Genomic DNA, 26,883 nt, shown 5'->3' with positions numbered 1-26,883 from the left:
GGGCATCCATAGTGCACAATGGAGCATAGCAAAACTATAGACTTGAGATCATTTGTTGACTTCTATAGGAGAATGTTTTGTGCAAAGGTTACTGAAAAGGGGATGGGTGAGCTGTGACATCACCTATTGTGAATGGTGGATCCTGTGTCACCTACTGTATATAGAGGTCATCAGTCACTGTACATGAGGAAGATGAGGTGAGCTGTGACATTAACTATTGTGAATAGTGTACTGTATGTATAGAGGTGTTATTAGTCACTGTACAGGAGGAGGCGGTGAGCTGGGACATCACGTATTGTGAATCGTGGATCCTGTGTTATCAGCTAATTATATATATATATATATATAGAGAGAGAGAGATCATTAATTGTACAGGAGGGGAAGAGGTGAGCTGTGACATTAACTATTGTGGATTGTGGATCCTGTGTCATCTCCTGTATACAGAGGTGTTATCAGTCGTTGTACAGGAGGAGTAGGTCATGAGCTGTCACTTCACCAATTGTGAATGGTGGATCCTGTGCTTTCTACTGTATATAGAGGTATTATCAGTCATTGTACAGAAGGAGGAGGTGAGCTGTGACATCGTCTATTGTAAATCGTGGATTCTGTGTTATCTACCTTATACAGTGGGTACGGAAAGTATTCAGACTCCTTTAAATGCCCCACTCTTTGTTTCATTGCAGCCATTTGGTAAATTCCAAAAAGTTCATTTTTTTTTCTCAGTAATGTACACTCTGTACCCCATCCCCCATCTTGGCTGAACCCCCCCCCCCCCAGAAATATAGAAATATTTGCAAATTTAAGACAAACTGAAATTTCACATGGTCATAAGTATTCAGCCCCTTTGCTCAGACACTCATATGTAAGTCCCATGCTGTCCATTTCCTTGTGATCCTCCTTGAGATGGTTTTAGTCCTTCATTGGAGTCCAGCTGTGTGTAATTAAACTGATAGGACTTGATTTGGAAAGGCGCACACCTGTCTATATAAGACCTCACAGCTCACACTGCATGTCACACCAAATGAGAATAATGAGGTCTAAGGAGCTCAGAGACAGAATTGTGGCAGGGCACAGATCTGGCCAAGGTTACAATAGAATTTCTGCAGTACTCAAGGTTCCTAAGAACACAGTGGCCTCCATAATCCTTAAATTATGAAGTTTGGGACAACCAGAACTCTTCCTAGACCTGGCCGTCCAGCCAAACTGAGCAATCGTGGGAAATGAGCCTCTGTGAGAGAGGTAAAGAAGAACCCCAAGATCACTGTGGCTGAGCTCCAGAGATGCAGTAGGGAGATGGGAGAAAGTTCCACAAAGTCACCTATCACTGCAGCCTCCACCAGTCGGGCCTTTATGGCAAGAGTGGCCCGACGGAAGCCTCTTCTCAGTGCAAGACATATGAAAGCCTGCGTAGAGTTTGCACAAAAAAAAAAAAAACCACATTAAGGACTCCCAGACTATGAGAAATAAGATTCTCTGGTCTGATGAGACGAAGATAGAACTTTTTGGTGATAATTCTAAGCGGTATGTGTGGAGAAAACCAGGCACTGCTCATCACCTGCCCAATACAATCCCCACAGTGAAGCATGGTATGGGGCAGGGACAGGACGACTGGTTGCAATTGAAGGAAAGATGAATGCGGCCAAGTACAGTGATATCCTGGAAAAAATCTCTTCCAGAGTGCTCTGGACCTCAGACTGGCCCGAAGGTTCACCTTCCAACAAGACAATGACCCTAAGCACACAGCTAAAATAACAAAGGAGCGGCTTCAGAACAACTCTGACCATTCCTGACAGGCCCAGCCAGAGCCCTGACCTAAACCCAATGGAGCATCTCTGGAGAGACCTGAAAATGGCGTCCACCAACGTTCACCATCCAACCTGACGGAACTGGAGAGGATCTGCAAGGAAGAATGGCCGAGGATCCCCAAATCCAGGATCCCAAGAAGACTCATAACTGTACTAGCTCAAAAGGGTGGGGGCTTCTACTCAACACTGAGCAAAGGGGCTGAATACTTATGACCATGGGATATTTCAGTTTTTCTTGTTTAATAAATGTGCAAAAATTTCTAGTTTTTTGGGTGGGGGTGGGGGTTCTGTCAAGATGGGGGATGGGGTACAGAGTGTACATTAATGAGAAAAAAAATGAACTTTTTTGTATTTACCAAATGGCAGCAATAAAAGAAAGAGTGACAAATTTAAAGGGGTCTGAATACTTTCCATACCCACTGTAGGTTATCAGTCATTGTACGGAGGAGGTGAGCTGTGACATCACCAATGATTGATCCTGTGTTACAGTGCCTACAAGTAGTATTCAACCCCCTGCAGATTTAGCAGGTTTACACAATCGGAAGTAACTTGGCATTGTGACATTTGGACTGTAGATCAGCCTGGAAGTGTGAAATGCAGCAAAAAAGAATGTTATTTATTTTTTTATTTTTTTTTTTTAAATGGTGAAAAGTTTATTCAGAGGGTCATTTATTATTCAACCCCTCAAACCACCAAAATTCTGTTTGGTTCCCCTAAAGTATTAAGAAGTATTTCAGGCACAAAGAACAATGAGCTTCACATGTTTGGATTAATTATCTCTTTTTCCAGCCTTTTCTGACTAATTAAGACCCTCCCCAAACTTGTGAACAGCACTCATACTTGGTCAACATGGGAAAGACAGAGGAGCATTCCAAGGCCATCAGAGACAAGATCGTGGAGGGTCACAAGGCTGGCAAGGGGTACAAAACCCTTTCCAAGGAGTTGGGCCTACCTGTCTCCACTGTTGGGAGCATCATCCGGAAGTGGAAGGCTTATGGAACTACTGTTAGCCTTCCACGGCCTGGACAGCCTTTGAAAGTTTCCACCCGTGCCGAGGCCAGGCTTGTCCGAAGAGTCAAGGCTAACCCAAGGACAACAAGGAAGGAGCTCCGGGAAGATCTCATGGCAGTGGGGACATTGGTTTCAGTCAATACCATAAGTAACGTACTCCACCACAATGGTCTCCGTTCCAGACGAGCCCGTAAGGTACCTTTACTTTCAAAGCGTCATGTCAAGGCTCGTCTACAGTTTGCTCATGATCACTTGGAGGACTCTGAGACAGACTGGTTCAAGGTTCTCTGGTCTGATGAGACCAAGATCGAGATCTTTGGTGCCAACCACACACGTGACGTTTGGAGACTGGATGGCACTGCATACACCCCAAGAATACCATCCCTACAGTCAAGCATGGTGGTGGCAGCATCATGCTGTGGGGCTGTTTCTCAGCCAAGGGGCCTGGCCATCTGGTCCGCATCCATGGGAAGATGGATAGCACGGCCTACCTGGAGATTTTGGCCAAGAACCTGCGCTCCTCCATCAAGGATCTTAAGATGGGTCGTCATTTCATCTTCCAACAAGACAACGACCCAAAGCACACAGCCAAGAAAACCAAGGCCTTGTTCAAGAGGGAAAAAAATCAAGGTGTTGCAGTGGCCTAGTCAGTCTCCTGACCTTAACCCACTTGAAAACTTGTGGAAGGAGCTCAAGATTAAAGTCCACATGAGACACCCAAAGAACCTAGATAACTTGGAGAAGATCTGCATGGAGGAGTGGGCCAAGATAACTCCAGAGACCTGTGCCGGCCTGATCAGGTCTTATAAAAGACGATTACTAGCTGTAATTGCAAACAAGGGTTATTCCACAACATATTAAACCTAGGGGTTGAATAATAATTGACCCATACTTTTATGTTGAAAATGTATTAAAATTTAACTGAGCAACAAAACTTGTTGGTTTGTAAGATTTATGCATCTGTTAATAAATCCTGCTCTTGTATGAAGTTTGCAGGCTCTAACTTATTTGCATCTTATCAAACCTGCTAAATCTGCAGGGGGTTGAATACTACTTGTAGGCACTGTATATCTATATAGGTGCTACGTTTCTCTACAGAAAAGGAAGTCTCAGTTTTTTATGATCCTCAGTGGTCAGTGAAAAATGCTGTTTCAGGATTATTTTAATGTAGACAATATGGGGGGGGGGAACACAAATTGTAAATAATGCAACATAAGAGCTTAACTTAAATAGGTTGTATCTAATAATATATTCTATTTAAAAATATCAGTAATGGAAATGTCTCTTCAGCAGTTTTAAGGCCTTGTGCGCACTAGAAAATGGAATTTTCTTAAGAAAATTCCGCAGGCTCTGAAAGATTTCCGCACTCGCGGAAAAAAAACCGCACCGAAATCCGCATGCGTTTTGGTGCGGTTTTTCCGCAGGTTGGTACATGTGTTAATGCATTCAATGCAATAAAGCTCATTGAGAAAAAAAAAAGTAATTTCCTTCTGATATAGATAGATAAATAGATAGAAGGATAGATGGATGGATAGATAGATGGATGGATAGATAATGGATGGCTAGATAGATAGATAGATGGATAGCTAGTTAGATAGATGGATAGATAATCAATAGATAGAGTCCCTGTGAGGACACACTGCAGTTCTCACGAGTGGTACTGTGTTCACATTACCGACCATGAGAAATGACCTGTAATTACCTCTGTAGTCTCGTTACGAGGCTGCATTAAGTATTGTGTGTCAGACGCGGCTGCAGCAGTCTGCAAGCGTCGTGGGACCTCTGTGGATTACGCCGGAGCTGTGTGTTGGGAGGGGTTAATAAATTGGTGAAAGAGGGGGCTTTTTTTTCTTTTATTCAAAATAAAGGATTTTTCGGTGTGTGTTCACTTTACTTACGGGTTAATCATGTAAGCTGTCTCATAGATGCTGCCATGATTAAGCCAGGACTTAGTGGCAGCGATCCACTGCCATTAACTCATTATTACCCTGATTGCCACCGCATCACGACAATCTCGAAGAGCTGGGGATGCAACAGTCTCGGGGGAGCTGCGGGCTGATATTCTCGGCTGCGGGGGGGGGCATTAACCATGGCCCTCGCCTTCCCCAGCCTGAGAATACAGGGCTGCCGCTGTGTGTTCACCTTGGCTGGACGGTAAAAATACGGTGGAGCCCACGTTTTTTTTTTTCTTGTTTTTTTATTTGTAATATGTACGTTTTATTTGTATGTGTATTCTATATGTCTCTGTGTGAGTGTGATCTATGTGTGTGTTTACTCTCTGCTCATCTTCCTCTTCCTGTCATAATGACATCACTTCCCTGCAAAACGCAGGCAGTGATGAACATTATGTCCCAAAAAAACGCGAAATACCGCAGGGAATAACGCAGGAAAACGCAATGAAATGCACAGAATTTGCTGCCTGCGTTATTCACGTTTTTTAATGCATGTCACTTCTTTTCCGCACGTCGCTGCGGCATTTCACTCCATTGACTGCAATGTAATCGGGAAATCCCGCAGGGAATAACGCAGGCAGCAAATTCTGTGCTGTTCATATTGCGTTTTCCTGCGTTATTCCCTGCGGTATTTCGCAGTTTCGGGACATAATGTTCATCGCTGCCTGCGGTTTGCAGGGAAGTGATGTCATAATGACAGGAAGAGGAAGCGGAGCAGAGTAATCACAGACATAGAACACACACAGATCACACTCACACACAGACATATAGAATACACATAGAAATCAAACGGACATATAAAAATTAAAAAACGTGTGTATTTTTACCATCCAGCCGAGGTAAGCACACAGCGGCGGCCCGGTATTCTCAGGCTGGGGAGGGCGAGGGCCAGGGTTAATGCCCCCCTCCCTCCCGCAGCCGAGAATATCAGCCCGCAGCTGCCCCGGGACTGTCGCATCCATTATGCGGCAGTCCCGGAGTGTCCCGGCTCTTCCTGTTGCCGTGATGCGGCGGCAATCAGGGTAATAATGAGTTAATGGCAGCGCATCGCCGCCACTAAGTCCAGGCTTTAATCATGTCAGCGTCTATGAGACAGCTTTCATGATTAACCTGTAGGTAAAGTGAATAAACACACACACACCGAAAAATCCTTCATTTTAAATAAAACACAAGCCCCTCTTTCACCCCTTTATTACCCCCCCCCCCCCCAACACACAGCTCCGGCGTAATCCACAGCGATGTCCCACGACGCTTGCATCCAGCTGCGACTGACACTGTACTGAATGCAGCCTCGTAACAAGACTGCAGAGGTAACCACAGGTCATTTCTCACGGCCGGTAACGTGAACTCATTACCGCTCGGGAGAAATGCAGTGTGTCGATTGTTGATTGATCTGTCCTCTATCTATCTATCCCTCTATCTATTCTTCTACCTGTCTATCTATCTACTATATCTCAGAAGGAAATGACTTTTTTTTTTTTTCTTCTTCTTCTTCAATGTGCTTTATTGCATTGAATGCATTAAAACACATGTACCAACCCGCGGCAAACCGCATGCGGTTTTCGGGTGCGTTTTTTTTTACCGCGGGTGCAGTAATCTTTCAGACCCTGCAGAATTTTCTGAAGAACAGGGCCTAAGACACAGTTTTAATATAGTAATAGGTTATGTTGAGCTAATACACAGCTGACCATATAATAAAGGGGCTGTCATCATAGACACCATTGGACAAAGTCTGCAGTATGAATTTGTTAGATATTGGCTTTAAATTAAAAACAGACAAGGTGCTTTTATAACATATGATGCCAAGAATGTAACTCTAAAACCAGTTCTGTAAACCCACAGAAGCCTCCCCAAAAATCTCACCCCATCCTGACCGCACCAAATACAAAGTCCAATTAGTGAGGTTTATTGATCTGCAGTGTCCAGTGATGTATAATAATCCGGTCTCTAGGAGAGCCGCCCACTCGTGACGTCACCTCCATTTATATGTCAGGCAGTATCTCCTGATAACTGGGACAAGTTGTCACCTGAAGTCCCAATATCCAAGTAACCAACTCAACATCTGTTCAGCTACAAACCCAGCAGAGTGACTGCTCATCACTGGTACAATCCGTAAATCAGTTCAGTATTACCAAATTACAATCCATGGGCGAGGAGACCGCATATTCTAAAATTGTGTCCTCAGTGACATAAAGCCTAATCTGAAGAATAAGCTGAGCGAGTCAAGGCAAACGTATGATGTACACGCAGCTATTTACATTTATCAGGAGCCTTTGCTACCGAAGTAAACTGTAAAATTCTGTATATGCGATCCGCCATCCTCACCTCTCCTTTATATTGTCTGCCACCTTTCTTTATGGTATAAATACGTCACGCCGTTCCCATCTGCTGCTCACTACGTGGCTCCTACTTCCACCCGGAGATTCATTCCACAGAGTTTGGGCAGTTGCATTTGGCAACAAGAAAATAAACACATTAATTATACTGGTAAAGGGTTTTTTTTTCCCTTCATATAAAAATAAAACTGGTTGGACTCGATTCTCCTGTTTAAATCTTTGCCTTTCTTTCAGAATTAGTAATCAGTTTCAGTTGAAAGCTCCCAAACTTAAGAGTCTCTTTTGCAATAACATAGTTGCAAAATACAGTGAGTACGTATGGCGGAATCAGGATTACTGTTTTTGGCATCTGAATCAGTTGTCACTATGATCTGGACACAAATGCTGAACGAAGCCAATGATGTTCGTTGCATACAGAAAATATTCAGCAGGGATGGGAATGTATTGTTCCCACTGTAACACGTGAGTGATAAGGAGATCATCAATACTTTGTACAGACTGACAATGATTGGGTCCATCCAACTCTATCTCCACCATTCACTCACATCTGACATGTTTAGTTGGATTGATAAGCCTGCCATACGCACAAGATGGCCTTCGGCCAAATGCTGCTTCAGCCATCTATTCTTGTCCGGCTTTCCTATATACATGTCATGCTAGGTACGGGGAAGTACTAAGCGAGCGGCAAAAGGGAAGGGGGAGATGGTAACCCCCTGACCAAACCTACTGTTGGTCCCTCACTACTCTAGATGGGTTCCGCACCTATGCGTCGAGCCGGATACCTGATCCTAGATATCCCTAGTGCTGGAGCCCAAATAGAGCATGGGTGGGATGAGCTCTTCGTCAACCCCACTAAACGCTAAAGGAAGACACAAGGAGAACACACGGTGGAAAAATGTATGAACTGCTTATCCACAGATGACACAGGTAGAAGTTCAGCAAAACTTCAGCAGCGATAGCACAGATGAGTACAAGCCACCAGCTTGCAACTTGAGCTTGAATGAACTGAATATTATCACCAGCACCAGTCCAGGGAAGATGGGACTATGTAAGCACAAGGGAAATACTGATAATCAGCAGCTTGATGGAAGTTTAACTCCCCTGGGTTCTAAAGGGGAATAGGTGAAAATCCATACACTGAATAGTAACAACAGAAAGTGAGGGAGTATTTTGCAAAGCTAAATGCTGTGACCTTCTTTTGCCAGAAACCACATGACTGTCATCCGTGACAATAGAGGAGCACAAGTTTGGCTTAGTGCTCATGTTGTCTCTATGAAAGAGAAGCCTCCAGTCTTATCTGGTGGCAGCTTACCTCCAGAAAAACAAAAGGCTCGGTAGTCCAAAATTGGACAGGCTGGATTTTTAACGTCCCTGACAATCTATTGTCTGGGGCCCCCATACACAATTAGACTGCCAACAAAACTCATCAACATGGGTGGGTTCGGACAAAAATTAGTCTATTGTGTATGGGGGCATTAGATGTAAAGTTGGAGATATACACAACTGAAGACGGTGCTACATAAATACCAAACTATCTTTAAAGCACCACTCCAGCGTTTTCTGTTTTGTTGTTTTTTTTCAGTGCTGGAGTGGTGCTTTAAACCCGAGCTCCCTGCTCCAGGTCTTATATTCAGGTCTTATTTCACCTTTATTCGACATTGCTCTGGTCCCGTGGTGCCATCTTTTGACTGTAACTTCTGACTGGCCGGAAGTCAGATGTTACGTCACAAACGCTCAATACAAGTCTATGAGGGCCAGAACGAGACTTCCATAGACTTCGCTCTATGAAACACTGGAGCTACCACTACATCACAAAGTGTCGGAGAACAACAGAAGTGACGTTGAAAACAGATAAAGACTCTGGCGGGTGGATATTAATTAATGAGGAAGCCATTAAGAAAAAATATGCAATCTTGCAGGGAATTGGGTTATTTCCACACACATCAAAACTCGTATTAATTTTTATTCATTAAATAGCTATAGTTTGAGATTTATTTTTTGAGAGCTATTCATTCATTTTATACCAATACATATCCACACTCCCATAACAGGCCCTCTGTATGCAAACTAGCTTTTTTTCCCACCCTAATAATCACATGCATGCTAAGAGTGCCCAAAGGTGCTTGTTTATCATTATGTTGAGGGAAACAACGTGCTGCCGGGCATGCTTATATCCCAGGGGTTGAATGGATGATTCCGGAATTTATTGAATATGTAAAGGCGTATTCAGATTGAATGATTTTTACAAACGCTCATTTCGCTATAATCGTGCAGTCTTCACAGTCTGCCAATAAACCAAAAAATGAGCAAATAACTCATACATTGAGTGAAACAATCTTTTGAATTGCACAAAAGATCACCGTTCTCGGCAGCACATTAACCTGTGGAAACCGGACTTAATACACCCACCGACAATATCAGCGAATGATCCATCACTGGACATTCAGTTGGAATCTGAAGCTAGTCAGCCAGTGTAAAACTGGTAGCTGATCGGCGGTTGTTAAGTGGCACCAGTTGGCTCCTGTAAAAAGACATTTAGGCCCTGTGCACAGATTGAGTATTTGGTGAGTTTTTACCTCAGTATTTGTAAGAAAAAAACAGGAATGGGTGAAAAATGCAGAATTGGTGACATGTTTCTATTCTACTTTTCCTGTGATTGTTCCACTCCTGGTTTTGGCTACAAATACTGAGGTAAGAGGCTCATCAAATACTCAACGAGTGCACATAGGCCTATTTTAATTTGGCCATACAAAATAAAGTCTGCTAAATCCATTGTATCCTCAGCACCCCGTGAAGAAAAGAACACTTGAAACGCGCGTCGGGGCATAGCGGCACACAGGACTTCCATGACCAATTTCAAGGTATATTGGACTTCACTGGCACTTTATAGCAACAAGTTACTTTTATTATACCTTTTCTATTGGCATTACATATAACTAATATAAAATAGCACTTTGCACTTTACTATTTATTTATATGTTATATATATAAACTAATAGATATTTATATTATTGGTCTATGCACTAGTCTTTTATACTACCTGTTATACCACTGCTAAAATGTATTGCGGAGCAGAGACTCGCCGGCTCCCTGTGCTGCAGTACATGCCACTGTGCAATCAGAGGCCAGCAGCTGACGTTGTGTGCCAGTCACAGGAGGCATATGGCAGGTGATGTGATGCGTCATCCATAGCTGGCATGCCAAAGACGTCAGCTATAGGGGGACGCTGCGCACAGGGGGAGCAGAGGAAGCGGAGAATAATCACTTATGTATTAGTGAACAGTGCCAGAAGGAAAACTAGGGAAAAGGGATTATTGTATGGAGATATTGTACCAGGATAGAGCCCATGATGAGGGCTGTTATTACTGGTATGGGCCCAGAATGGGTGCCATTATTAATGGTAGTTGCTATACCTGAAAATGGCCCAGGATGGGGGACCTTTAATACTGTAAGGGTCTATGATGGGCACATTACATGAGGATGGAGGTCTTTATACCAGGCAGGAGCCTAGGATGGTGGATATACATTACTGGAAGGGAGCCAGGATTTATATGTTACTGGAAGGGGCTCAGGATGGGTGACATTATACTAGGAAGAGGCCCAGGACGTTGGACAGTATTACTGAAAGGGCACAGGTTGGGTGTCATTATTACCAGAAGAGGCCTAGGATGGAGCACATTATATGGGGGGGTGTTTTCAATGAGGTGAGGAGAGCCGGTACCAATCCTTAAATGCTCATTACTGATTGTCAAACATGTAAATATGCTGCTGATTAGAACGAGCAATCTGACTGGATCATGTGAGCATAAAAAAAAAACGTTCTTGGCAGCACATGGCTGTGTGAACAGGTAACAAGCAGCACGCTCTATGGGAACAGAACAGTCATTCTGACTATACAGTGGGTGTTGGTCTGTGACCGACCTCTCACCATGTACAGCAGCGCTCATTGAGTGACAGAATTCGGCCCATGTGCTAAGTTCACACATCCTGTGTTTTGCATCAGTCACAATCCGTCGCCTTGGGGAATTACGGTATCCTTCAAAATATTTTGCAGGAATCCTGTATTTCCCCATAGACTTCTATTAGCGACGGATTGCGACTGATGACCCTGCGTTGCATCCGCTGCGTCGCGGTCCGTCGTTTTTGACTGACCGCCGAGCGGGGAGCAACGCAGAATGTAACGTTTTTCGGGCCGTCAAAATTAACGCGCCGCGCAGGAATCCGTCGCCATCCGTCAAGCTTGTAATGCATGTCTATGGTGCTGGATTCCGTCGTAATCCGTCTTACAACGGAATCCAGCGCAGGATTCCGTCATGCTCTACTGAGCATGCCCAGCATGCTTGGCACGCCCACTGGGCTGTCCCAAACACAGACGGATCATGACTGATCCGTCAAAAAACGGACGCACAGCGGATGTAACGGACGCAAGTGATCCGTTTTTTCACAGGATTCCTGTGAAAGGAATCCTGTGAAAAACACATCAGTTGCATCAGTTGACATCTTGAAAATGACTGATCCGTTGCTGACGGACCTGACGGATTGAAAACACAGGATGTGTGAACTTAGCCTAAGTGGGCATTGGATATTGTATTCACCTTTCAGTACAGGTGCTGCAGACTGGTATCAATGACAAAAAAAACTACCGTAATCTCACACACTTCTTAGGCAGAAGCTGTGAGGTTGTGGATAAGTGTAACATGAGCCCACATACTCTTGTGTGTGAATGTGGACAGCTTTACTGTATGGACGACTGTGTGTCTTATGAAGGAACATATTGCCAGGATTGTAAACCCCTCATTGACAATGGCATATAATCACTTCTTACCTAACCTGCACATTTGTATGTGAGCGATCGTTTGTATCCCTCCTGTTGCATCCTTACCTACAGGCGCAGAGCAGGTAGAGCCGTCGGGTCTGTCCATCGTGTGCGGATTCTACACTCTTATTTTTTTGAATACGCCTCGTGTCTACAGTTGTTTACAAAGCAAGAGAGCAAATCTAAGTACTGTCTCCTTGTACCGCGCAAACACCATGGAACAGAGACAACGTCGCAGGACTGTCACCGTGTATGTGTGAGGCTGGATGTTTGTTTGCTACGGCACAGCAGCCGCTGGCTTTGGATTAGCTTGTATATTCCCCCTCCTTTCCCCTCCATACTTTGTGTTGTCTGACAAAGCTATCATATTTTCTGTGTTTAGCAGACCATGAATTAACCTTCATACCAGTTACAGGGCTATTTAGTTCCTGCCGCTAGTAATCACCAAACTTTCGTTGTCTGTTGTGCCTTTCTCTAGCAACAAATCTCAACACATGACTGCAGACTCGTCTACACCGCCGCCACCGTACAGATGAGGCAGAGCTGAAGCATTGGACAGCGGGAAGACTGTTACTGAGGCCCTGGAATCATTACCTGTAGTAGCAACTTCTAAGCAACGTGATATACATTTCTACTTAAGATCACTGCTTATTCTTTTGGGAAGGTTTTCTTATACATTTGGAAACAGGACAACAATGAAGTTTTATGGCAAAGCCTGGCCCACAGTAAATATTTACCCCAAAGATATTAACTAGGGTAGTATTGAAACTCCAGAAAAACACATTCTTAATTAGAAGGGCTGTCCACATATACATCAGGGTAACGTAGTATGTTATATACCATGTAATGCATCTTTCAACAATAATTGGGAATATCGGAAACCTGTAAATGAAAGGTTATGGTAATTTCAGCTGCCAGACCCCCCCAGTATGACTTCTGGGGTGCCATTAGTCATATGCAGTCTAGGTCTAAAAATCAGCTTATGATAGCATTTGGGTATGTGCACAACGTTTAGTATTTGCAGCAGATTCTTCTTCTGCAAAAACCAGTGTTTGCAGGAAAAAACTTTAAAACAAGCAGGATTTTGCTGCATTTTCTTTTCCATTCAGTTGAATGGATGAAAAATGCTGCAAAAACGATCGAATTGACATGCTGCCGATCTGAAAAAAATGCTTTGAAGGTTCAAATTTGTATGGAAAAAATATGCAGCACGTGCAGAGATTGCATGCACATTGCTGGACTATAGAACACGGAGTTTGTGCTGTGGAAAATAACGCAACATGTAGACAAGCACTTTTTTGTCATTTTCAAGCTGTTGAGCAAATTAGTCCATAATGCCGATGAGCAACCAGCAGCAGAACTGCTATAACTGGAAAGTACTGTATCATATCAGATGAAACACAAAAAGGGAGTGTGTTAGGCTAGGTTCGCACTTCCGTTAAATTGTATCAGTCACAATCCGCTGCTCTGGTAAACAACAGAATCAGTTTGGCAGATTCCGTTGTTCCCATAGACTTGTATGAGCGGCGGATTGTGACTGATGATGCTGTGATGCACCCTCCGCCCGACTGATCAGTCGTGGAACGACTGACCGTGGGGCAGAAGGAATGCAGCCTGTAACGTTTCTTGAGCAGAGCAATCCGTAGGATTTTGCTGCGCATGCTCTCTGGCTCCCTGCACACGTAACCAGGATACACATCGGGTTACTAAGCAATGCGCTTTGGTTAGTTACCCGATATTTACACTGGTTACGTGTGCAGGGAGCCAGCGCTAAGCGGTGTACGTTGGTAACCAAGGTAAATATCGGGTAACCAAGCAAAAAGTGCTTTGCTTTTAGTTGCCAGATATTTACCCTGGATACGTGTGCAGGGAGGCCGACACTTCCCCGCTCGGCTCCGCCCCCTCCCGCACTCCATATGTGTACACGCACACTCACCTGTCCCCAGCCCTGCAGTCCCCGCGGGACTGACGTCCTCAGCGCCACGGCCCCGCTTGGCTCCGCCCCTGCACACAACGGAGTCAGACAATGAATTCTGTTCTTTGTCATCCGTTGTACAACGCATCAGTCACATGCGTCAAGCAACGCATGTGACTGATGCAAAACAACGGAAATGTGAACCTAGCCTTAGTTGGGATACTGGAGATCTCGTAATATATGAAAACCCCAACAGCCATGCATCCACACCTCCCTGTTAATTTACAGAGATGCTAGCATTTGCGTTATTGAAATAAGCCATAATACCTGATTATATACTTCACTGGCGGAAAAAACATTAGTGCCCTTTACTGACCCCACCAGAGGAAAGTGGGTCACCATATATTACCAGGCAAAACACTGCACACAGCATCTATGAGAGCGCTCTGTTTATTCAAAGACACACACACAGCATGATGCTGTCTCATTAAAGCAACTTATTGTTCCTCCTACTCTACCGTAATGTGCCGAATATGAAGCTCCCTCTACAAGCGCAGGCTACTCGGCCCTTTAACCCATCAACAATGTGGACTATGGCTCTCTGATCTTACACTGTGGGGTCAATGCACTGCTTCCTTACGTGCATAGATTACCTCCAGGTCACATACTTCGGGTATGTTAAGATGCTGCAAATTTAGGTGCAGATTTTCTGCACCTAAAACTGCATTTCTTGGCTGGAAAAATGCTACAGAAAAAAAACACACTTTTTTATGGTTTGAGAAAGGGAAAACGCTGCAAAAAATGCAGAAACCATTGACGTCAATTGTTTGGTGCAGTTTTTTTTAGCACCACAATCTGCAAGGAAAAAAATCTGCAACGTGGGCACAGCACTTCAGGATTCTCATAGACTGCTGGGATGCGTTTTCCCTTGCATATTGATTACAATCTGCAAGAAAAAAACTCATCAAAAACCGAAAGAAAAAAAAAAAACACCGCATGGGCACACAGCCTTACACACACCCTGGGCAGCAGCGATTGCGGAGAGTCTACCCAGCTGATACCAGAGAGCAGGAAATCTATTCTACACCTTGTAATAAGTCAGACAGAAAGTCTTAGTGGTAATTATTTAGTTTTCAGAGTTTGATACTTTTTCTTTTTTCTCAAACAGAAACTAAAAATTAACTTTCTAAATGAAGCTCTACAGCTGATATTGAAGGACGTATAGAAAAGTAATCGTCCACCTTCTACGCACTCCCATACAGAGCAGCGCTCATTCGGCTGAGGGATCCGGCGTTCTCTACGAGTGAGCCATCGCCAGACGTGTCCGAAATCAGACATACCCCGACATCTTCCCTGATGATCACTTGTCTGGAGCCTCTGTGTAGTGTCGGCCAAACACTCACTTACTGCGCATTTTCCACCCACATCTAGCCGTTTTTGTATGAGGCACCTACTACCCATTGATTAGAATAGTCTAACATTGCTTCTGAACTTTTCTCACAATTAATTTCAGATAGTCTTTAATTTCTTCTTTCCTGAACTATATTCTAAACTTTTACACAACTATAAATCAGTCTTATTGAATACAGGACTGCTAATATGACGCGCAGACAAAGGATTATTTCCCACTGTGTGAAATTTTATATTTGGAAACATTAAACTATTCTATTATTTTAATAATTTTTCTAGTAAAGCTACATCATATTCTATCATATAACGCACACCTCCGGTAATGAAAACTGTATTATTCACACTTTTGTGGCGGCAAATCGTCTCCAATGTCCCTCATAAAAAGAATAAAACAAGAGCAGGGCCCAGGACTGGTGACCGGTATCTTCTGCTTGTCCAGCGCTGCTCACTTCCACGTCGGCAGAGGAGCAGCACTCATGCACGTCTGCACTTACCTCCCAGGATGGAGGGACAATCAGCAGATATCGGGCCTGTGATTAATGAATAGACCAAGTGCACAAAACTGGCTGATTGTGCCCATGTCACAACAGTATGTGACGTGATCAGCGCCGCTCACCTCCTGATGTAGAAATGAGCGGTATCCTTTACTGTTGTAAATACACAAAACAATCTGTCAAATGTTTAAAATCTATTTTTAATGCTAAATTTGTTATTAGGCAATATAGACAGCAAAACTTTCATGCAGTATTTTTGTGACTGTCAAATAAATCAGTTAGGCCATGCTGATTAGGATGGTGGAGCGGTTACTGCTCTGTGCATTGTGTAATTAAAACTGGCAATTCTTTAAAGACGTCTCCTTGATTGTTGGGGTCCAACCGCCGATCCCACAAATGAGGTCCTGTGTCCCGTTGCATTGAGTGAGGGTCATGGTGTTATCCCATTTATTGTCTCTGACATTCAGAGAGCAGAGAACAGAGCAGGGTGAAAACTACGCTTTTCTACGCAAACATCTATCCATTTACTTACAATAAACTGCTTCACAAATTTCATTCTTTTCAGCATCACCTAATTAGCCCCATTGTAAACTGGTAAAATGTGACTTGTATCTGTTCTCTATCTGGGCTTGTAACCCACAATAAAGGCCAACCGGAAAGTATTTCCGCCTGGCGGGAGGGGGCTATTAGTGTCTGAATGGAGTTAAAAGGAGATAAGCAGCTGCAATTATCAAGAAATTTCTATATTATTTTGAGTCTCCATTATCTAGTAATCTTTAATTCTGTGTTTTCCAACCTCTTCTCCACAGGACACCGCTGAAGAGCAAAGAGAAGCAGCTATGTATGTATAAATCAGTGGAATTTCCATACTAATTCTCCTAATAACTACACAAGTACATTGTCTGCCTAACACAAGACCCTTGTGCAGATATACTAATCACCACACCATTTTCTGCTTCCATCGAGTGTCCCATGTAACCCAGTACAACACATACGGTAAGTATTGGTTCTGGGCTTCATGTTTTACCACTGTCTGTGCAGATCCTGGCGTCAGACGATGCGGACTATCACCTAGTGACCCAGCATGCTTTTTTTTTTTTTTTAAATCAAACTTTATTTTGTCTCGCGGTGGCCAAACTTTCACCGCCGCCGACATGCCCGGCCGCCGGCAAGTGAGAGCTCTCAGCTGAGCGCCCGCCGACATGCCTGGCCGTCTGCAAGTGACAGCGCTCAGCTGAGCACCTGCCCGCCGGCATGCCCGCCCGCCGGCAAGTGACAGCGCTCAGCTGAGCGCCTGCCCGCCGGCTATTGAGAGTGATCAGCTGATCGTTCACAATAGTCTGCTGCTGGTAAAACTGTAAAGAATTAAAAAAAAAAAAAGCTTTTAGTTGTTTTGTATGATCCGTAGCATCCGTTATGCCACTATATGCAACGCATCCGTTGCATCCGTCACACAACGCAATGCTACGGAAGCCGTCCAACGCAACTAGCCTAAGAGCGATACATGACTACAGGGACTGCGCACCCCTCCAATTCTTCATAGACCTGGATATAGCAATGTCAAGGTAATAGTCAGACATGAAATTAGGGATCTGAGGTCGTCCATCTGCTGTGTCCAGAGTCTGGGACTTACATGCCGACTATGAACTGACTGGTAGTGAACCTGAGCCTGTTCACTTTTTATGGACATTAGTTAAATAACATTTCTTCTCCATTGAATAATAATATTTATTCATTTACATAGCGCTGTTAATTCCACAGCTCTTTACATACATTGGCAACACTGTCCCCATTGGGGCTCACAATCTAAATTCCCTATCAGTATGTTTTTGGAACTTCATCAGCAGATAGACAAATGTGTGTTGTTCAATGGAAGCATCATGTGGTTGTTGGAAAAATGTGTAAATTCTCCAAACCTACAGGGGCAGCAAATCTTAGTTAAAATTTCCAACGAGTACATAGCCAACTAGACGTTACTTGATGGTTAGCACTCTCATCCTCCTCAAATTGAAGCACTACTACCGTCCTGCAGCACGATCAGGCTGAGGAGCCCTGCCATGGATAGGGGGGCAGAGGCAGGTAACTAGGATCCATGGCAGTGAATAGTAAGAATCTGAGAGCAGCCATTCACACTGGCAGGCATGATGCCCTAATGTGACCTGCGGTGTGCTCGCTCTGTGTTCCTATTTCAAGGCCACTGCCTGGAGCTGGCAGACAATGATTGGGGATGGCTTTGAAGTCAGAATAGAAGCCGAAAGCTAAACAAGCAGGATGGTTGAATTCAGGAGGGGGTTTAGCCTGGATGGGAGAAAAGGGTGGACCATGTATATATTTATGTAGATTTAGAATAAAAAAAAATGACCGTACAAAAGAAAAAGTGGTTCACAGTTGGGCATCAAAATGTGAAGACAAAAAGAAAAGCAAATAGATCCAGAACGGGGCACATGCTGCTAATGTCTGGATGCGCCTTCTGTGCAGGGAGGATGATGGATGTCCTGCAACGGCCTGCAGGACCTAAGCATGTTACATTGCAACTACACATAAATGGCTGATCCGCTCCTAACCCCTGACACCAGCCAGACCAAAGGAAACACAGGATCTGACAGGACAGGCTGCCCGAGATCACACAGAGCCTTTACCTATCTCAGGCTCGAGAGTGCACTGTGCACCTGCTAAAAGGTCAATTTGGTTGCACTTTTTTTTTCATTGTTTCTCATTTGTTCATATGCAAAAAATATTATTTTTATCTTTTACATTTTTTAAATGAACAAAAAAGGAAAATAAGCCAATGCAACAGTCTGGGCACCCTCAATGGTTAGTACTTGGTATCACCCCCTCTGACAAGTATCAAAGCTTGTAAACATTTTTTGTAGCAGCCAAGAGTCTTTCAATTCTTGCTTGAAGGACATTCATCCATTTTTCCTTGGAGACGTTATCCAGTTCTGTGAGATTCCTGGCTCGCCTTGAGGTCTAGCCACTGATTTTTAATGATGATCAGATCAGGACAGGGGACTGTGAGGCCATTGTAAAACATTCAGCTTACACATTTTGAGGTTGTCTATTGTGGATCATGATTTGTATTTAGGATTGTTATCCATCTGTAGAAGCCATCCTCTTTTCTCCTCATTTCAACTTCAGCTTTTTACAGATGGTGTTATGTTTTGCATCAAGAATTTGTTGAAATTTCATTGAATCCATTCCTTCCTCTACCTGTGAAATGTTCCCCGTGCTATTGGTTGCAACACAACCCCAAAGCATGATTGATCTAACCCCATGCTTACTGGTTGGTGAGATATTCTTTTCCTGATATTATGTGCCCTTTTTTCACCACATACCGAAAGAATTCTATTTTAACCTCATCTGTCCACAGGACATCTTTCCAAAATCCATCAGGCTTGTTTAGATGTTCTTCTTTACACTCCTGATACTGAATTTTATGGTGAGGACGCAGGAGAGGTTTTCTTCTGATGACTCTTCCCATGAAGGCCATATTTGTGCAGACTTCTCTGAACAGTAGAACAATGCACCACAACTCAGCAGTCAGGCAAGGGTTCTGATTTCCCTCTCTAGGAATCAAAAGAGCAGCTCTCACAGAATTTTGCTTGCTCTTCCTTATCTTGACCTCCACTGTTCCTGGTAGCTGCCATTTCTAAATTACATTTCGAACCGCGGAAAGGGCAATTTAAAATCGCTTACCTATCTTCTTATAGCCATCTCCTGCTTTGTGTCCCGTCACCATTTTCAGAGTGCTAGGCAGCTGTTTAGAAGAACCCATGGCTGCTATTTTTTGGCACAAGTTTAGAGGAGGCTGGGTTTTTATAAAGCTGTAAAATTTGCATCACCGGCCTTTCCTAATGATGATAGTGAACAAGCCATAACCCTAACAGGCTAATTAAGATCTGGAACCTTGGTCATACTTATCTGAGCATACAAATCTCCCAGGGTGTCCAAACTTTTGCATCGACCCATTTTCATTTTTTGTAATTTTTAACATGTAAACGATAAAAAAAAAAAAAAAAAAAAAAAAAAAATTATGCCTAAGATATAAAGGAAATGTTTCATCTTTAAGTTTATGCCTTTTAGAGATCACTTAATCTTCAAATACCCTAACTGTTCACAATAACAGTAATTTTGACCTGTGGTGCTCAATCTTTTGCATGCCACTGTATGTATATGTGTGTGTGTATACATACATACATACACACACACGATACATTCTGCATCATATGCTGAACTGGGGACACACTTCACTTGTGAGTTGAACAGAGAGGATTTGTAAAGTGAACTTGTAGTTTCAGAAAACGTCTCCAGTTGAGGTCCGGGTGTTGAGAGTTCTACAATGGCCAAAAAGATCTCCTCTGAGCACAGTGCTCCGGCTCAGATCACCTCTGCGATGTGAGCAGACTGTGTACAGACTGCTAGTTCACACTTGTCTGATTTTGCATGGTGTACATTTTTAAAAACGCAGTACGATCATTATTTTTGCAAATATTTTTTGAATGAGGTATAAAGTAGTTTTTCATAATAATAGAATACTCTGCGTCTAATTCCTTACAGACTCCTGCCCCCTGTTGTGGGCCTTGTCAGACGTTTTGCGTTGTGGGGGTTATGCTGCTGTGTCAGTAATCTGAATCAATAGGTACATGTTAAATACAAGATTAGACAAATAGGCAGCGCCACGTCTGTCTACAGGTTGTGTGTGGTACTGCAACGCTGTCCTATTCAATAGTGATGAGCAGGCAATACTAGACATAACATGTTGTACTGTTCTTGAAAGAAAGCACCTATGTACTTCTAGTCTTGGATATCGCTTAAAAGGAGTTTTCCCACAAATAAAGTTCATCTTAGTCAATAGATCAGTTCAACAATTGGATGTGATTAAAAAATGCTGAGATAATCTTATAACTGTGCCCTGCTATGTACTGTGTAATGGATGTGTTTGATTATACCACATCTCCTGGGCCAGGGAGAACGCAAAAGAAATTCTATAGATATTACAGCACAGGATCAAAGCAGCTTCTTTCTGTGAGGTAAAACATTCCACATCCTGTTTGTAAGGAACGTTTTACTTTAAAGTTAGAATTATTTTAAATCCCGTGCTGTAATGTCTATGTAATCTCTTTTGCGTCCTCCCCGGCCCAGGAGATGTGGTATGATAACTTGATAAGACCATTTCCCTGTACCAGTATATAACAGGGGCACATATATAAGATCTCAGTACAGAAACTTTCTTTTTTTTTTTTTAATAACATCTAATTGTGGAAATTATTATCATTCTATGATCTATTGATTACAATGAACTTTAAATGTTGCGTTTTTGCCACATTTTTTTCCATGGAAAAAAGTGGGGTTTTACAATACTGGCCAAGGGAAATAGTTCTGAAATCTCATGCACACACTGCTTATTTTCTCCTTGCAGATTTGAACATACAAAAGGTTTTTGCATATCTGCTGCATGTCAGTTCTTTCACACTTTCAAATGAATGGTAATAAACACAAGTAAAAGCACAAGCAAAAATGTGTATGTTTCCTGCCAATAACCTCATTTTTGTAGCAGAAGCTTGTCCAGTACTTTAACATTGATGCTAAGGGGTATTTTGCATGTTGCGACATCGCTAGCCGATGATAGCGATGCCGAGTGCGATAGTACCCGCGCCCCTATTGCACATGCGATATCTTATGATAGCTGCCGTAGCGAATATTATCGCTACGGCAGCTTCACACGCACTTACCTGCCCTGCGACGTCGCTCTGGCCGGCGACCCGCCTCCTTCCTAAGGGGGCGGGTCGTGCGGCGTCACAGCGACGTCACACGGCAGGCGGCCAATAGAAGCGGAGGGGCGGAGATGAGCGGGACGTAAACATCGCACCCACCTCTGTCCTTCAGCATAGCCGGCGTGAGCCGCAGAACGCAGGTAGGAGATGTTCCTCGCTCCTGCGGCTTCATACAGAGCGATGTGTGCTGCCGCAGGAACAAGGAACAAAATCGTACCGTCGCAGCAGCGCAATTATGAAAATGTCGGACACTACACCGATGATACGATTACGACGCTTTTGCGCTCGTTAATCGTATCATAAAGGATTTCCATACTACGACATCGACTGCGACGCCGGATGTGCGTCACTTGCAATTTGACCCCACCGACATCGCAGCTGCGATATCGGAGTGTGCAAAGTATCCCTTAGGATAGATCATCAATGTATGATCTGCGGGGGTCAGATACCTGACGGCAGTAGCAGGTGATCAGAAATGCTCAGTTGCAGTGCCGCATAATCTTCTGACATTCAAATCAATAGGAGGCCAATGTGCAGGACCCGGCAGCGGCCGCTATCAGAAGATGGAGCAGCTCTGGAACTGAGCATTCCTGAGCGCCTGCTGCCACCGCTGGCACTTAGAACAGCTGATCAGCAGGGGTTATGGGGGTCGGACCCTGTCCTAAGGATAGACCATCACTGTTTAAGTAGTGGACAACCTCTTTAATGTGTTCAGATACTCTTACACTTGTTGATGTGCCGTGCCAACAAGGGGCTTCCGACAGCGGCCTCATGCCATGTACACTGGAGTGGAGCTGCTGTCAGCAAGGGAAGTAAAGAAGTGTCCCCTAAAGCACCACCCTGGTAGGGAACAATATGACCTCTGGCCCTTTTTGACCAATCTTGTAATGGGCATGATGTTTCAACATCAGGCAGCAAGTGGTTAAAAAAGAAGGCTACCATACACTCGTATGTCTGCAGGACCAAAAGTCACTGGTCTTACCTTGTAAAAAGACGCCCCAAACCCTTTCACTGCCCCAGCCTTCACTTCATCCTAATTGAAGTAAATGAGAAAAAAAAACAAAAGCTTTAGCTGTATATAAAAAGCGAGAAGGTAAATGTTTTCCAAAGTGTGTGCAGTAACATGTGGTAAGCAGCAGTGCACAGTGTCAGCTAACGTAACAGGTGTCAAGTGATTCCTGCAGGAGGGGCACAGGTGCCGGGTGTACGGCAGATGTATACAGAGAAGAGCATCACGCAGGACGCCGCAATGTGCAAAACATGCCGCCTCATGGAAGAGTGCACACACTAAGACACATTTCTAAAAAGTCACAACTTTTTACTGTTTTTTTATGTACACATAGTAGCAATGGATTCTGTCACGAGGAACGTCTGCGACCTCACGGAATGGTGATGTCACTTGCACAGTTTCTAAAGTCTCTTTCTATTCATCCCCAGCCGTCTTCACACTCAGGAAGAGGCCACTGAATTATTTACAGCCATATGTTCCACAGATCTGACAGCAAAACTTTTAGCTCCAAGTAGAGGGGGATTCACTGCTAAATTTATAGCAGCAAGGTAGGTGTCAATTGTTGATAATTAGCTAATCCAAACCCTCATCCTCCCAGAACGGATCTCTTGAATTATGTGATCTACAGTATCATTCTTTTTTAGCCGAGCAGATCTAAAGAAGAGAAATCTAACTCAGTGTTCAAAGTCACACTGTCCCCTGCTGCCACGCAGGAACAGACGGACGAGGATTAAAAATTCTCTTTCTGCCGCCCTCACTCCTCTTTTTTTTACGCTTAGAGTTTGGAGAACATGTTTCCATCCATAAACTGCCCCTCATGGGTAAGGGTTAAGGATTACACAGCCTCCCGCCGTCCCGCACACCGGGGCAGACCCGTGCAGCTAGTGCACAGCAGAGCACATGTAATGGGTTATAGCACTGCAATGGCCTATGTCTGACTGCAATGAACAGGGTTTGTTTTCTTTTTAAAATGAGATTTTCTAAATATATAACTTTAATGTATACCAAGTGATAGAATAGAGTCTTTGTTGCCATCTTCTATACTTGGCTTGCACCTTTTATTCTACTTGCTGTATGGTTTGGCGCATACTGTCAACCCTACAGACTTAGAAAACTCCTAAATTGTGACACTGTGACCACTGTCCCATGGGATGAGAGGGGTTTGGGGGCCATTCTGGTTTCTAGCACTAGCAATTACATCAGTTTGTATCTTGGGAATTAGAAGGGGTTGCTGAGCTAAAATCCAGCTTTGTTCAACTCCCAAAAGACAGACACAGTGACAGTCACTCACTGACATATACATAAAGCAGCCAGTTTGGGCTTTTGTATTAAGCCCCTCAGTCCAATACCACAAAGACTAAATTAACAGTTATACAAAGATATCTCTGGATTAATAACTACATCAGCCATAAGAGCTAGTCTGTAGAAAGGCTCGGCCTCCTTCATAGACCGCGGTACTAAACCTCCAAACTGTGGTCCGCAGGAGTAGTGAAATGTGGGCGCGAGGCTTGTACCCTCCTATTAGGTTGCATTTACATTTTGCATATGATTATTATTTATTTATTTATTTTTAAATAAAATCACACAAAAAAAAAAAATTAACACACCATGTTCTCAGTGTGTGAATGCGGCCCAGGACAACAGTGTCCTGCAATGTGGGGATCTGGAGTGAAATGCTTTCACGTCCATACACGCGGCATGTTCATGTGCAGATCTAGGATGATCTTACCCCAATATATGGGTCTGGTTGCCTTCTGTATTAAAGCTAAGGATCAATGTGAGACAAGGTAATGTAAGCAGCGTACAGCGCGGAGCAGAACTTTCTGCAGGTTGTAAGAGCAGATCCAGAACAGGAGCAGTGTGGAGTTTTGTCAGATTTTTGTTTCCCCTCGTGTGTCTTTCAGCCGTAGCTTATCAGTGATGCAAGTAGAACAACGCCAATTTACTGAGAATGCGTAATCCTAAAATCAGATTGGGGGATTTTATGAGGCAATATGACCTTGCATATGTCTCCATTAAAGCTATAGAAACCTGTTCTTGTATGCTGTGTTCCCAGTACATATTTAGACAGATAACACTAATTGCACTTGACATGTCCATGTCCTCTTAAGGATGGACTCCCTCCTCCCCGCTCCTCGCAGCCCCCTCCTTACAGAACGGCAATGAGTGAGATCTGCATTCCCTGACAATACACCATCCGCATACAGCGATACCAGTGACCGTACAAACTACCACCAGCAGCCCCGTCATCACACCCACATCATACTATGACCGCACATCATACACGGACCGCACATCATACACGGACCGCACATCATACACGGACCGCACATCATACACGGACCGCACATCCCCGCCACACACATCATCCCAGGTGGATCCATACACACACCACTGACTTCACTGTCCACTCTTGTACTGTATACACTGTCATAGTTATATTTTCCAGGACTTAAAGGGTAAAGTAAATATTCCGAGAATATAATACTGATAGATATATGCTACTATTTACTGTAACTTTAATGACGGGCATATAAAAAAGCAGTAAAAAAAAAACAACTGAATGTGGATTGGAAGTTACAAATTTGCTCTTGTCATCAATCATTTCAGTTTAAAACCTGCGTGGTTGGGGGTGGGGGTAACTGATTTTACATGATTTCGGACGTTTTGCTAGACAGGCCCGGCATGCTCAGTAAAACATGACGGATTCCTGCACTGGAATCCGTCGCGTGACGCAGGATAACGGAGTCCTGCACCATAGACTTACATTATGCCTCCTGACGGATTCCAACAGAATCCAGAGGGGTACTTTTTTTTCCGCAACAAAAAATGTTGCATGCTGCGTCCCTCCCGCCCGACGGTCAGTCAGTAAACGACTGATGCGCCATGCAGCGGATGCAACACAGGGTCATCAATCACAATCCGCTGCTCATACAAGTCTATGAGAAACAATGGAATCCGCCAAACAGATTGCGTTGTTTATCAGAGCGGCGGATTGTGACTGATCCTAAACTACGGAAATGGGAACATAGCCTAATACCGGTGCACCGCCCAGGAGATACAACAGTAATACCGCTACACCGCACAGCAGATACAACAGTAATACCTCTACACCGCCCAGCAGATACAACAGTAATACCTCTACACCGCCCAGCAGATACAACAGTAATACCGCTACACCACCCAGCAGATACAACAGTAATACCTCTACACCGCCCAGCAGATACAACAGTAATACCGCTACACCGCCCAGCAGATACAACAGTAATACCGCTACACCGCACAGCAGATACAACAGTAATACCTCTACACCGCACAGCAGATACAACAGTAATACCGCTACACCGCCCAGCAGATACAACAGTAATACCGCTATACCGCACAGCAGGTACAACAGTAATACCGCTACACCGCACAGCAGATACAACAGTAATACCTCTACACCGCACAGCAGATACAACAGTAATACCGCTACACCGCACAGCAGATACAACAGTAATACCTCTACACCGCACAGCAGATACAACAGTAATACCGCTGCACAGCAGATACAACAGTAATACCGCTATACCGCACAGCAGGTACAACAGTAATACTGCTATACCGCACAGCAGATACAACAGTAATACCTCTACACCGCACAGCAGATACAACAGTAATACCGCTACACCGCACAGCAGATACAACAGTAATACCGCTATACCGCACAGCAGGTACAACAGTAATACTGCTATACCGCACAGCAGATACAACAGTAATACCTCTACACCGCACAGCAGATACAACAGTAATACCGCTACACCGCACAGCAGATACAAAGATATGGAAGAAAAGGAAGACATATCAAAGTAGTCATATAATCATCTGTAAAAATTACTTCTTTTCAATGTCCACACAATACATTAAACTCTAGTGGTTGTTTAGGCCCAAGCTTAAAAAAAAACCTTGCGTTAGACTGTCTCCAGACTTGATTCATGTCACCATTATAAAGCGTCCCCTGTCAAAGACACAGAGCCACTAACTCTCAGCCTTTCTTCCCTGCTACCCCTTCTTTTTATTTTTTTTTCTAGCCAAGCAACTGTGCATTTATTAATTCATGAGGCACTAATTAGTTCTTTGTTTAATTTTGTGTTAAACAGACTGACCGGAATGATAACGACTTGCAGCGCTGCGTTGCGGTCCCAAACCGCCCCTCTTTTCTGACAACAAGGGAGCGCAGTGCGACTGCCGTGATGAACCCAAATTCCCTCTTCAGTTGCACTTCATTAAGTCAAAATGTGACAAGAAGCTTAGAGAGCAACTTTCAGATCCGATCGCACATAACAATTGGGGAGTGAAGTTCTCCGAGAGGATGCTGGGGA

At 43.8% G+C, this 26,883-nt stretch overlaps 1 protein-coding gene across 2 annotated transcripts in view; it reads right to left on the bottom strand.

The window, feature by feature from the left end:
* CASZ1 (castor zinc finger 1) overlaps positions 1-26,883 on the bottom strand; it is a 263,998-nt gene that overhangs the window by 73,617 nt on the left and 163,498 nt on the right. Inside the window, exon 2 of one of the 2 annotated variants that reach the window (XM_075328033.1) lies at positions 22,496-22,546. The exons of the other annotated variant lie outside the window; for it this stretch is intronic. The gene's annotated coding sequence lies outside the window, so the exon portion shown is untranslated. The remainder of the gene's footprint in view (positions 1-22,495; positions 22,547-26,883) is intronic. 2 annotated transcript variants of the gene reach the window in all.

Source organism: Anomaloglossus baeobatrachus, chromosome 11 (genome assembly GCF_048569485.1).
Source record: "Anomaloglossus baeobatrachus isolate aAnoBae1 chromosome 11, aAnoBae1.hap1, whole genome shotgun sequence".
Lineage (NCBI taxonomy): Eukaryota > Metazoa > Chordata > Amphibia > Anura > Aromobatidae > Anomaloglossus > Anomaloglossus baeobatrachus.
Note: the sequence above shows the minus strand (reverse complement) of the source record. Positions and strands in the feature narration are given on the sequence as shown.